Source organism: Acanthochromis polyacanthus, chromosome 12, assembly GCF_021347895.1.
Source record: "Acanthochromis polyacanthus isolate Apoly-LR-REF ecotype Palm Island chromosome 12, KAUST_Apoly_ChrSc, whole genome shotgun sequence".
NCBI lineage: Eukaryota > Metazoa > Chordata > Actinopteri > Pomacentridae > Acanthochromis > Acanthochromis polyacanthus.
This window is the reverse complement of record NC_067124.1, coordinates 39,244,250-39,255,975: the sequence shown is the minus strand read 5'-3', so window position 1 is coordinate 39,255,975 and position 11,726 is coordinate 39,244,250. Positions and strand designations below refer to the sequence as shown.

At 40.8% G+C, this 11,726-nt stretch overlaps 1 protein-coding gene across 1 annotated transcript in view; it reads left to right on the top strand.

The window, feature by feature from the left end:
• The first annotated feature begins 3,437 nt into the window (after positions 1 to 3,437).
• zyx (zyxin) overlaps positions 3,438 to 11,726 on the top strand; it is a 29,829-nt gene continuing 21,540 nt past the window's right edge. Inside the window, exon 1 of the mRNA XM_022216068.2 lies at positions 3,438 to 3,582. The gene's annotated coding sequence lies outside the window, so the exon portion shown is untranslated. The remainder of the gene's footprint in view (positions 3,583 to 11,726) is intronic.

Genomic DNA, 11,726 nt, shown 5'->3' with positions numbered 1-11,726 from the left:
GGCTCTCGTTCTGGTCCTGTTCTTTCTGCTTTACCTTCACACTCTGAATCAAACTGCAGCCGACACCCAGCCGCTGCACAAAGACAGAAAAGAGAGTCAAAACACAAAGCTGGAGTGGAAGAAATCTGCAGAGACAAACTGACACCTCGTCTTCCTCTTGTTGCAGGATGGAGTCAGACTGCTGTGGAAACCTCCGAGTGGAAATCGAACACTTTTTTATCCAGTGGAAGTTGGGAGACTGGAAAAATTCCTGAGTGGGACAATAGGCTATCAGCCCTGATGACCACTCCCTGCAGGCCACATCCACACAACCAGTCAGCAACAGGTTACACAACCAAAGCCCAGAAAAGACCTTTGCTTCTGCTTTCACAACCTGAAGGAAATCGGTCAGCGTCGCCATGAGACAACCTGCAACCAAACACCAGATGAATCATTTCTGAACACTGTCACCAGGAGATAAAAACAAAATGTGACAAATGAGATACAAAAGAAAAGTGACACATAAAGCAATACAAACAAGACTTAAAATGACAGAAAGGAGACAAAACCGAGACATAGAAACAAACAAAATGACATAAATGAGACACAAAACTACAGCTAGACAATGCTGATTACGTTATTGTAAAGTCTAGTTATAGTATTAAACAATAAACCTCATATTCTACTGCAGAGACTGTAATCAGTTACACAGTAATTAACTAAATAATACAGTAAAACACTGGAGCCCACAGCTGCCAGCATTTTACTGAAACTTTACAGGAACGTTTGTCACAGTTTAGTCTAAATCATAGGCAAACCTTCAGACACTCAATATAAATGACCAGCATAAAGACCCTGAAACATACTGGGAACCAGTTTAAAGGAAGTGAAACATACTGGGTGTTGGTTACAGAGGCTGAAACATGGGTTATGTGCTCATACCTCGTGGTTGTGTTTGCTAAGTGGCACTATACAAACAATGCCTACACCTGAAAGTGTGACCTGTGTGAGTCTCTGTGGTGACACATTAAAGGATGTTGCATCATAGTTACAGGATGGGAGGAGTCACTGGAGCACCAGGTTGAAGGTGACCACTTCCTGATAAAGAGGAACAACCTCAGACTGAAAATGTTGTTAATAAAGAGTCACCAAGCAGAAACAGAGAGGTGCTGCATATATGTATATTTACTGTGTTAGTTCCAGAGATGTTACACAGCTTTCTGTACCTTCTGATTAGTGGTATTATGACTCCTTCTAGACCTCCTGATTAGTGGAACTATGACTCCTTCTAGACCTCCTGATTAGTGGAACTATGACTCCTTCTAGACCTCCTGATTAGTGGTACTATGACTCCTTCTAGACCTTCTGATTAGTGGTACTATGACTCCTTCTAGACCTTCTGATTAGTGGTACTATGACTCCTTCTAGACCTTCTGATTAGTGGTACTATGACTCCTTCTAGACCTCCTGATTAGTGGTACTATGACTCCTTCTAGACCTTCTGATTAGTGGAACTATGACTCCTTCTCGACCTTCTGATTAGTGGAACTATGACTCCTTCTAGACCTTCTGATTAGTGGTACTATGACTCCTTCTAGACCTCCTGATTAGTGGTACTATGACTCCTTCTAGACCTTCTGATTAGTGGTACTATGACTCCTTCTAGACCTTCTGATTAGTGGTACTATGACTCCTTCTAGACCTCCTGATTAGTGGTACTATGACTCCTTCTAGACCTCCTGATTAGTGGTACTATGACTCCTTCTAGACCTTCTGATTAGTGGAACTATGACTCCTTCTCGACCTTCTGATTAGTGGAACTATGACTCCTTCTAGACCTCCTGATTAGTGGAACTATGACTCCTTCTAGACCTCCTGATTAGTGGAACTATGACTCCTTCTAGACCTCCTGATTAGTGGTACTATGACTCCTTCTAGACCTTCTGATTAGCGGTACTATGACTCCTTCTAGACCTTCTGATTAGCGGTACTATGACTCCTTCTAGACCTTCTGATTAGTGGTACTATGACTCCTTCTAGACCTCCTGATTAGTGGAACTATGACTCCTTCTAGACCTCCTGATTAGTGGTACTATGACTCCTTCTAGACCTCCTGATTAGTGGAACTATGACTCCTTCTACACCTCATGATTAGTGGTACTATGACTCCTTCTACACCTCATGATTAGTGGTACTATGACTCCTTCGTGGAGCCATGATGCAGACATAGACACAGTTAGTCTGACTTTTGACAATTTCTGGGTCATTTTGGAGGATTTTTTTAGTAACTTTGGACATATTTTACTAATTTTGGACAAATGTTTAGTTCCTTCTGACAAATTTGGGGGTTTTTTGAATAAATTTTGAGTCATTCTTGACATTTTTTTAAAACTTATGTTGGACAGATTTTTAGTTATTTTTGACTAAGTTTAAGTTATAGATGAATTTTGAGTCATTTAAAAAAATAGCTAGATTTGGACACAGTTTGAGTGATTTTGGGTTTTCTGGTGTTCACTGATTTTTTTCTGAATAAACTTTTCTTCTCTTCCTCTGTTCAGTTCTTTTCCATGTGGATCCATGATGAAGGCATAGATAGAGACAGTCCATAGATCCAGAACTGAGGAAGTTCTGCTGCTCACAACTCAGTTTAAAACAATTATTTTTTGTAACTTTGGTCAAATTTGAGTAATTTGGGACATATTTTTAGTTCCTTCTGACAAATTCTGAGTTGTTTTGAATACATTTTGATTCATTCTTGATATTTTTAAAATTATATTGGACAAGTTTTGAGTTATTTTTGACTAAGTGTAAGTTACTGTAGATGATTTTTGAGTCATTTTCAACATTTGTAGGTAGTTTTAGACACATTTTGGGCTTTCTGGCTTTCTGTAGAATAAACTCTTCTTCATATTCTGTGTTCAGTTCTTTTCCATGTGGACCCATGATGCAGACCTAGATAGAGACAGTCCTTAGGTCCAGAACTGAGGAAGTTCTGTATTTACAGCTCAGTTTAAGTTTAGTTTCACCGATCACAGTTGGACTCAGTTTGGTTCGTTGACTTTTTTTACTTTGGGGCTTTGTAAAAAGTTAGTTTCCGACTGTTCACAGAAGGAAAAAGTGTTGTTCGACGTGGAAATAAAGCAGCTATAGTTTATGTTGTATACAGTAACTCTGAGGACTTTGTTTGGTTTTGGTGGTTCTGGAACATCTTTACAGCCTTATCCTGAGCTGACTTTGTCGAGAACCAGTCCTGTAACTTCTCTGCGAGCATATAAAAGTTTTTTTTTTCCCCCAGCCTGTGAGAACATACTTTACTCCGGAGTCTGCATCTAATCAGCCTCCAGCCCCATTACCGAGCCTCCCTCCGGCCCCAGCTCGGCTTGACCTTACAAGGAGAGGCGGCGAGCTGATGTCATCCCGTGAAGAATGCTGCAGGAATCCGCGGAGCTGCTGTTTACTCGGGACCAGAGAGGACTTGTCGGAGGGCTGGTCTAGTTCCTGCTCGGGGGGAGGGTCTAATTGCTGCACAGTTGCCATTACAGCAGCAGCAGCGGCGGCTCCGGGCAAAGAAAGAGGAACGAACGGCGGAGATCCACGGAAACGGTGAGTGCTCTACCTGCTGCGGGTCCGGTGGGTTAGTCAGTCCGGTTACAGGTTAGCTACAGCCAGGTTAGCGGGCTGGTGACATGCTGCCGGTGTGTCACATGGCTGGTTTGAATTAACCGACCCTGGTAGTGGGTGTAGTTCCCCCCGCTCCAGGAGTCTGATCCAGCGGCTCATCCAGCTGATGGACCCGCCGATAAGGCTCTGCTATGCGGAAACTCCGTCAGGATGTGCCGGTGCACGGTTGACCCAGCTTGGTAGTTAGCTGTGCCGCTGTAGCTTCAGTCCGGTGACAGTTAGCCCAAACCGGCTGAGGTTTTGGTCCGTTTCCCTGCAGCCGAACCTGCAGGGGGCGAAGGGGGTGGCAGCTGGCTCCCCGGGTAGCAGTTAGCACAGCTCGGTCAAGCTCGGTCAAGCTAGCCGCCAGTCCTCCGCTCCCGGAGCGGTCAAGCTAGCCGCCACTCCTCCGGGAGCGGAGGACTGGCGGCTAGCTTGACCGAGCTAACTGCTACCCGGGGAGGAGACCGCAGCTAGCAGGGGACTGTGAGCCGTTATCCGGTGTAGGGGAGGACCAGGCGGTTATCCGGTGGTTTAAACCTCAGAGTGTGGGGGAAGGTTTAATGTGGTTTAACTGGTGGAGTTATGGGTGAAAAAGGTTTCTTATTTAAGCTAACGGTTAAAGTTAACCGATAAACTGATGGGGTTAGCTTAGCTAGCAGCTAGTTGCTAACATCCATCAGTTTCTGGATGTTAATAGATAATTATAGAAGTACAGTTTAATTAACACGGCTGCCACTCTAATATAGTTAATTTATGTATTTATGTGATTGTATATGCATAGAAAGTATACATATATCTATCTATGTGTGTAAATGTGTATTATTTATATTTACGTCCATCTCAAAAAATTAGAATAGTATATAATCTACAAAATATAGATATTTCTGTAGTTAAATGAAATTCTGGCTCGAAATTGTATGTGGTGTTGTAATATTTAGCATCAAAAAATACCAAAAGACCTTATTAGCTTTATTTGGAAAGAATGAATCAATGTAAGCATTACTTAAGAAAACCTTTCCCTGCATTATGGTCAATTTTCATTCCTTCTTTTTTCAGTTCTCTGCATGAGTTTGCAATGGAAATGTCTGTATTTATGTAAAACAAAATGTTGTATCGCACATATAATTGACAGAATGACTTTCAGACATTCTCCTTTCAAATATTTACCCTCCTGTACATCAACTTTTCTCATTAAATATTATCCTGCTGAGTATTTACAGGAAGGATTCTCCTGTCTTTACTTTGGAGCAGTAACCTGGTTTAAATGACAAGGTGGGACCTTTTTCTCATCAGTTATTTTTAAACTCCTGGACTTTTCTAGGTCGGATGTGTTTCGGCACGATTTCTGCTCGGGTTTAAAACTGTCGGCACATTCCAGACATATCTGTGTTTCACATACGGAAGAGAAACGATGTTGTGTCTGTGGGCAAACATCAGAGCAACGTTTTAAAATCAAGATCCTTTATGTCTTTTATTTAGGACGACAAACGTACTTGTTCTTCTTGATGTCGTGTGCACAGAACTTGGCCTCATAAACAAACAAAACAATCACCAGAATTAAAAAATAGACTAAAATATACTTGAATGTACAAGTAATAATTAAGAAACTGCGCTGGATTCTGCTCGTTTAAGTGGCGAATCGTCAACCAGCGGTGGTGTAAACGAGCAGGAATGTGAAATGTTGGCAGAAGAACAGATTCTATTAGGAAAACACTAACAGCAGACAGATGTGCAGACGGACAGTGAAAGGTTGTGTCATGGATGACGGTGGTTATGAGGTCAGAGGTCAGATGTCTGACACCACGGCAGCTCCTAATTAACCCCTCAGTGAGAGCTGTTCATTTAGTAATTATCTTCTGGATGAATCAATCAGCTGTTTTCTTCTATAGATTGTCAGAAAAAGTGAAAAATGTGTGAAGTTTTCATCCACAACCTGAAAGTTTACAGTTTACTTTCATAGAGGAGGAAAGAAACTGGAAAATAATCACATTTAAGAAGCTGCAATCACAGAATTCACTGTTTTTAACTGAAAAAAATACCAAAACTAATTAATTCATCATCATAAGTGCTGCAGCTTTGGTGAATTAGTAAAGCTGGCAGATTGCAGGGACTTGAGGCTTTTGTAGAAATGCGATTTTAGAGTTTCTACGACTGTGAGAATGTGTAAATCCTGTGATTATCGGGGAGCTTTAACCCAGTAAACACCCAGTTAAGAAGCCGTGTTCAGGAATAAGTTGTGTTGAGAAGCTTCTAGTCTGAGGTCGGTGTGGTTCTGGAGTTTGAAGATGGGATCACGGTCACTGACGCCTCACATCCAGATCAGTGAATGAGGGATGAATGTGTGACTGCGGCGCTGAGGAATCCTCTTTAATTGCCGCCTCTGTGAGTCAGAACACAGCAGTTATTTCAGAGCATCGCTTCGCCTCACATCACTGCTCCGCTCTGATTTTCTCTCTCGTGTCTTGTGACTCTTCTCTGGTGTTAATCTGAGGGTCGGACAGCAGACTGGGTTAGGGTGAGACCGAGTCCACTGGTTCCTGTTATTACCGCTACTGAAGAGACCACTGGCTCATGTTCTGAAGAGTCTGCTAGTTCACATGATAACAGTTCTGAAGAGTCCACTGGTTGGTGTTTTTTCCAGTTCTGAAGAGTCCACTGGTTGGTGTTTTTTCCAGTTCTGAAGAGTCCACTGGTTGGTGTTTTTTCCAGTTCTGAAGAGTCCACTGGTTGATGTTCTGAAGAGCCTACTGGTTCTTGTTATTACCACTGGTTGGTCTGGAGTAGGGCTGCAACTAATGACGCCTGGACTAATCGTCTGACCACGATATGTCATCAAAAGCGGAAGTGAGCACGCAATGCAACAGAAATCAGCATCCAACCGGAGCGCGGAACACGGACGGACATCGGCGCTGCATCGTGCATATATTATGTATGCACGATGCAGCACGGACATCCGCGATCTATGTAAACATGGACGTCAGCTGTTACTATATAGCTGTATCTAAACGTGGACATCCGCCCTGCATCATGCATACATAATATATGCACGATGCAGCGCCGATGTCCGTCCGTGTTCCGCGCTCCGGTTAGTTGCAGCCCTCGTCTGGAGCTGCATACATGTCCGCTGACCTGTGAGATGGGACTCTAAAGGCCCGTTTGTGGCAGCATTGGTGACCCCCGGTCCAGACACGCTTTCCCAGAAACCGGGTGTGCTATTAACATCAGAACAATGGAGAGTTTCATCAACAACCCCTCCAGTCACCGATACAACCGCCGAGCAGACGGGCAGGAATTTACTGGAGGAGCTGTCAGAAATTCAGGTTTTCTACAGGCTGGCTATCCCACTAACAAATGTGGAATGAACTTTCCGTTGACTGTTTTTACGTCATTTGAAGAAGCAGTTAAATGATCACTAACATCTGACCAAGAGAAGACCCGCTTAATGTTTGTTTTTCTGATGAGATTAGAACAAAGAAGGCTTCAGTTCAATGAGACTCTTCTATGTGTGACGGTTTTAAGAAGCTGCAGCAGAACAGAAACCACATTTAGTTCCTCTGTAATCACAAAGCAGGAACCACTGCTGAGTTCAAAGTTTGCCTTTTTAAAGCGGGATGAGTTCCTCCTCAACAGTTACCGCATAGACCAGGGTGTCAGAGTCATTTCAGTTCAGGTTCCACATTCAGCCCAGTTTGATCTCAACTAGGCCGGACCAGAGAAATCGCAGCACAACTCCAAATATTTCCTCCGTTTTAGTGCAAAAAAGGTACATTCTGAAAAAAAAATCACATTTAAAGAATGATCTTTTTTACAAAGCATTATGAACTACTGGAAATTTCTTGAGAAAAATAAGTAAAATTTCAACATTATTATGCCTCAGTTTATTATTTACACATTACAGATCACAGAGGATCTACAAAGGAGCAAAGCTGTTAGTCATCCGGAACTGAACCATATAGTATTATATGATCAAAACAACCAAATCTTCTAAAAAAAAAGACAAAAAAACAACAAAGACGAGACAAAATGCTACAAAAATGAGGCACAAAATTACAAAAAACAAGAAACAGAATGACAAGAAAATGAGACAAACGACGTGCAACAAAACAAAAAAATGACAAAAGTGCGAAACTAAACAAAAAAATAGACAAATATCACAAGCAAGACAAAAACATGAAACACAACAAAAGTCAGACAAGAAAAGACAAAAAATACAAGAGAAAATATTGCAAAAATGAGACAAACGACACGAAACAAAGAAAAAAAGAGACAAAAACAATTAGACAAAAAATTACAAAGTGACAAAAAATGGAATAAAACTGAGAAAAAGAATTACATAAATGACAAAAAGCGAGAAACAAAGCGACCAAAAAATAGACCTCAAGCGAGACAAACCCTCCCTAAAACAACAAAAACGATACATAAAATAACTAATAAAGCAAAAGACAAAAAATGACAAAAATAAGACGACAAGCAATGGCGAGACAAAAAGGAAACACAAAATGATCAAATCGAGAAGCAGAAAGACAAAACATGAAACAAATGATGAAGGTCAGGCGAGAAAAGAGCAAAAACGAGACAAAATATTACGAAAATCAGAGTTTATTATGTCTGTAAATCATCATCAGCTTCTGTTCCACCAGCTTTAATTTGTTCGAAACGTCTTTCATCGTAAATTTAGTGTTTTTAAAATATCTGTACAAGTTTAAATTGCTCTACCTAATACTTTGAGATATCTGTAATTTTGTTTTTTAGAAACATTGCCTGTGAACCTACTCTCAGCAGGCTTTTTTTATCTACTTATATTTTTGTTTTTGTGCTCCAACTTGTCAAACCTGCTCAGTCTGTTCTGAAAGTTTAATGAAAACTTTACTTTCATGTTTGTGACCCAGTATTTTATATGTAAAGTCTTCTGCATGTTTAGTTTTGTATTGTTGTGATCTGCAGCTCAGAAAATATCGCTGGTCGACTTTTGATTATCAGGTTTTATTATTAATGTGTTCAAGTATGGAATATTTTATGATGGCTTCTATTTTTTGTCTAATATTCCAGATTCTGAGTCAATGACAGAAGGAGAAACATCAGAGAAAGTGTCAGGCTTTTCATCTTTAATAGTTCCTCAGATTTTGTTTGATTTGTCTGTAAAAAACTTCACACATATCTTTATTTTATGCCATACATTTTTCAGGCCAACCAGAGCTGGTGAAGCAGAAACTGTTCTAGAAAAGTGATCCGAGACTGAATATTTAAAGATATTTCTGCCTTGAATTTATGCAGAAAATGATGCCTCAAAATGGGCTAGAATGCAGAAAATGAAGTGTTTTCTGTTCAAACCTTCCTGGCTCAGAACGTCCAGACCGTGTTCACGCCAAACTGAGCCACAACACCCCGACTTACTGCCCCAGCGACACGGTGTTCCTGCTCACTGTCAGCACCAAGACACAACACAAAGATAACACAAGCTCAGCAGTTTAGTTTTACTCTGCTTTGGGACCTGAAACATTCATGTCTGTCTGTGAAGAAGCTTCATGATGAGTTCAACAACCCGGCTGGTTTTATACCCTTCAGGGTAGTTGGGATGATGACGTGCCCCTCTGTCTGCTGTAAATTAGGTCCTGATATGAAGGAAGTTAAACCAACTGTGGCTGCTTACAGACGGAGTTTTCTAAGTCTGTAAAATCTGCCCCGCCGTGTGGAGTTTGTCCAGAGTTCAAAAGCCCCAGAGAGCAGTTTGTGATTCGTGCCGAGGCCCCGCGATGTCGTGCGACAGCACAGCTGTGGAACACGAATGATGAAACGCAGCCTCGAGTGATGTCATCCAGTTCAAGTGGAGGGTCAGAGAGGAGCGATAAAAAAACACGAAGTTTATCTGACGGAGATACGAGACGGCAGTCCCTCCTCGTTAAAGCTCTGAACTCTGAGCCGTTTGTCTTTCGCTGCCGTCGGTTTACTTAGAAATGTCCTCTGTAAGGTATGAACAACACAAATCAGAAGAAAAGAAGAGGAAATCTTTATTTTACCTAAAAAATGGAAAAATGAATTGGAATCAACATTTTACCAACATTGGAACAAACACAGGTTCCACTTACTGTAAATATTTAACTATTTACATTTAAAAAATTTTGTCTGAATCATTATTTGCTTTGTATTTATAATGAGGAGCTTTAACATTTTTATTTATTTATAACGGCACAATTTCAAGCAAAGATTTGGTTATTTTTCCCCGACTAAACTCTGACAGCCGTGATTAGTTCAAGGGATGTTGGAAAGATAAGAATCTGACATTTGGTTCAGTTTTTTTCCTCGTCTCTGCTCATCATCTGTAGAAAGATGTTTCTCCATGCTGAATGAATCTCCAACAACCTGCTCCTCTGTTCACTGTTTCTAAACCATGCTGCAGTTATTTTATTCATCCAGTAGCTTTGATTTTATTCTACAGTTGTTCAAAAATTATGTAAGACTTTACTACAGCAACATTAAATTGCCAAAAAATGGCCTAAAATGGTTCAGAATGACTCAAAACTCATCTAAAATAACTTGAAACTTGTCAAAACATGTCCAGACTAACCTCAAACCTGTCACAAATTACTTGAAACTCATTAGAAATGACAAAAAAATGGTTCAAAACGTCACATTTGAGCTATTTCTACAAAATTTAGCTCATTTTTCAGTCGCTCATCATCAGCAGAAAGATGTTTCTCCATGCTGAATGTATCTCCAACAACCTGCTCCTCTGTTCAGTGTTTGTGAGCCATGCTGACTTTATTTATTCATCCAGTAGCTTTGGTTTTCCTCTCAGAAGTTGGGTTTCCGTTACAGTATTTCGCAAAATAAAAGCGATATTTCTAAAATTTCGTCAAAGTATATTTGCGCTTTGAACGTGTTTCCATTGAAGGTTGTTCTGGGCAGAAGCATCGTAACTCTCGTAAAATATCATCCCCCGAGATTTCACTGCAGGAAGATGGACGCCCAAAACCTGTTGTGTGTAGGTGTTGTTATGTTTACATCGACTGCTGTTTGCTGTCTAGTATGGCAGTGATGTTTTTCTCAAGAATTATGGCAAGAAAAGTCTCGGTCTCCTCTTCTGTCCACACGTACCGCGTCATGTTTACTCCGAGAGAACTGGTCATGTGACCAGGTACGTCGCGTCCGGTGACGTATAATTGCTGAAAAAGTGTTTCCGTTGCGCTTTTGCGATATTTTTCAATATCGAAACGTCTGAAAAACCACCTCATGAGAGCGTAAAAACTTTTTAGCAATATTTTAGTCCTTTTTCGAAATTCAGGTGTTTCCATTACCAGTTTTTTATTGCGCTATTTATATTTTGCGCATATCTAAGGGTAATGGAAACGCAGCTAGAGTCTCTGCAGTTCAACCTGAAAACTCAGATTTTTTGTCACGTTGATCAGTTAGTCGTAGCTTTGCAGTTGCTCCAAAAAGCTGTTCTTTTTTTTAGTTTTTAACGTGTAAAATAAAGCAATTTTGATGAAATGGCACAATTTTAAGTTCATATTTGATTAATTTTCCCAACACAGTCCAACAGCAGATTTAAAAATCCAAAGACTTTTTCTTGTTTTTAGCTATTTTTAAAGACAAATGTTGGAATTAAAGCATGCATTTCAAGTGAGAATGAAACCTATGCAGGGACAAAGCATGAAAACCTGAGCGGTTGATGCCACTGGGTTGTGGTTTTTCAGTTGAGGCTTTCTGGTTCAGGTTTCAGATTGATTCAGGATGTCTCAGATGAAACCTGACTGCACATCATCTTCTCTGCTGAATAATTAAAAGCATTGATGCGTATTGCTGTTAATGAAAAGACAGTCGATGCTGGTTGAGTGCTGTTTGCAGAAGGCCGTGACAGACCGGAGTGGTAGAGCTTTATCGGCCGTAAACGGTCTGGGTTCCCCTTCAACGTAAAGGAGGCTTTAATACGAGGTTAAAAACTGAACATCACCTGTTGTTGTCTTTGTTTAATGCCTCCATGTCTGTAGAGCGTGCACCGTAAATCAGATCAGCTCCATTAGAGCAACATCTGCTCTTATTGATCCAAATATCTGAATTATTTAGGTGGATAGGAGCTCCGACTG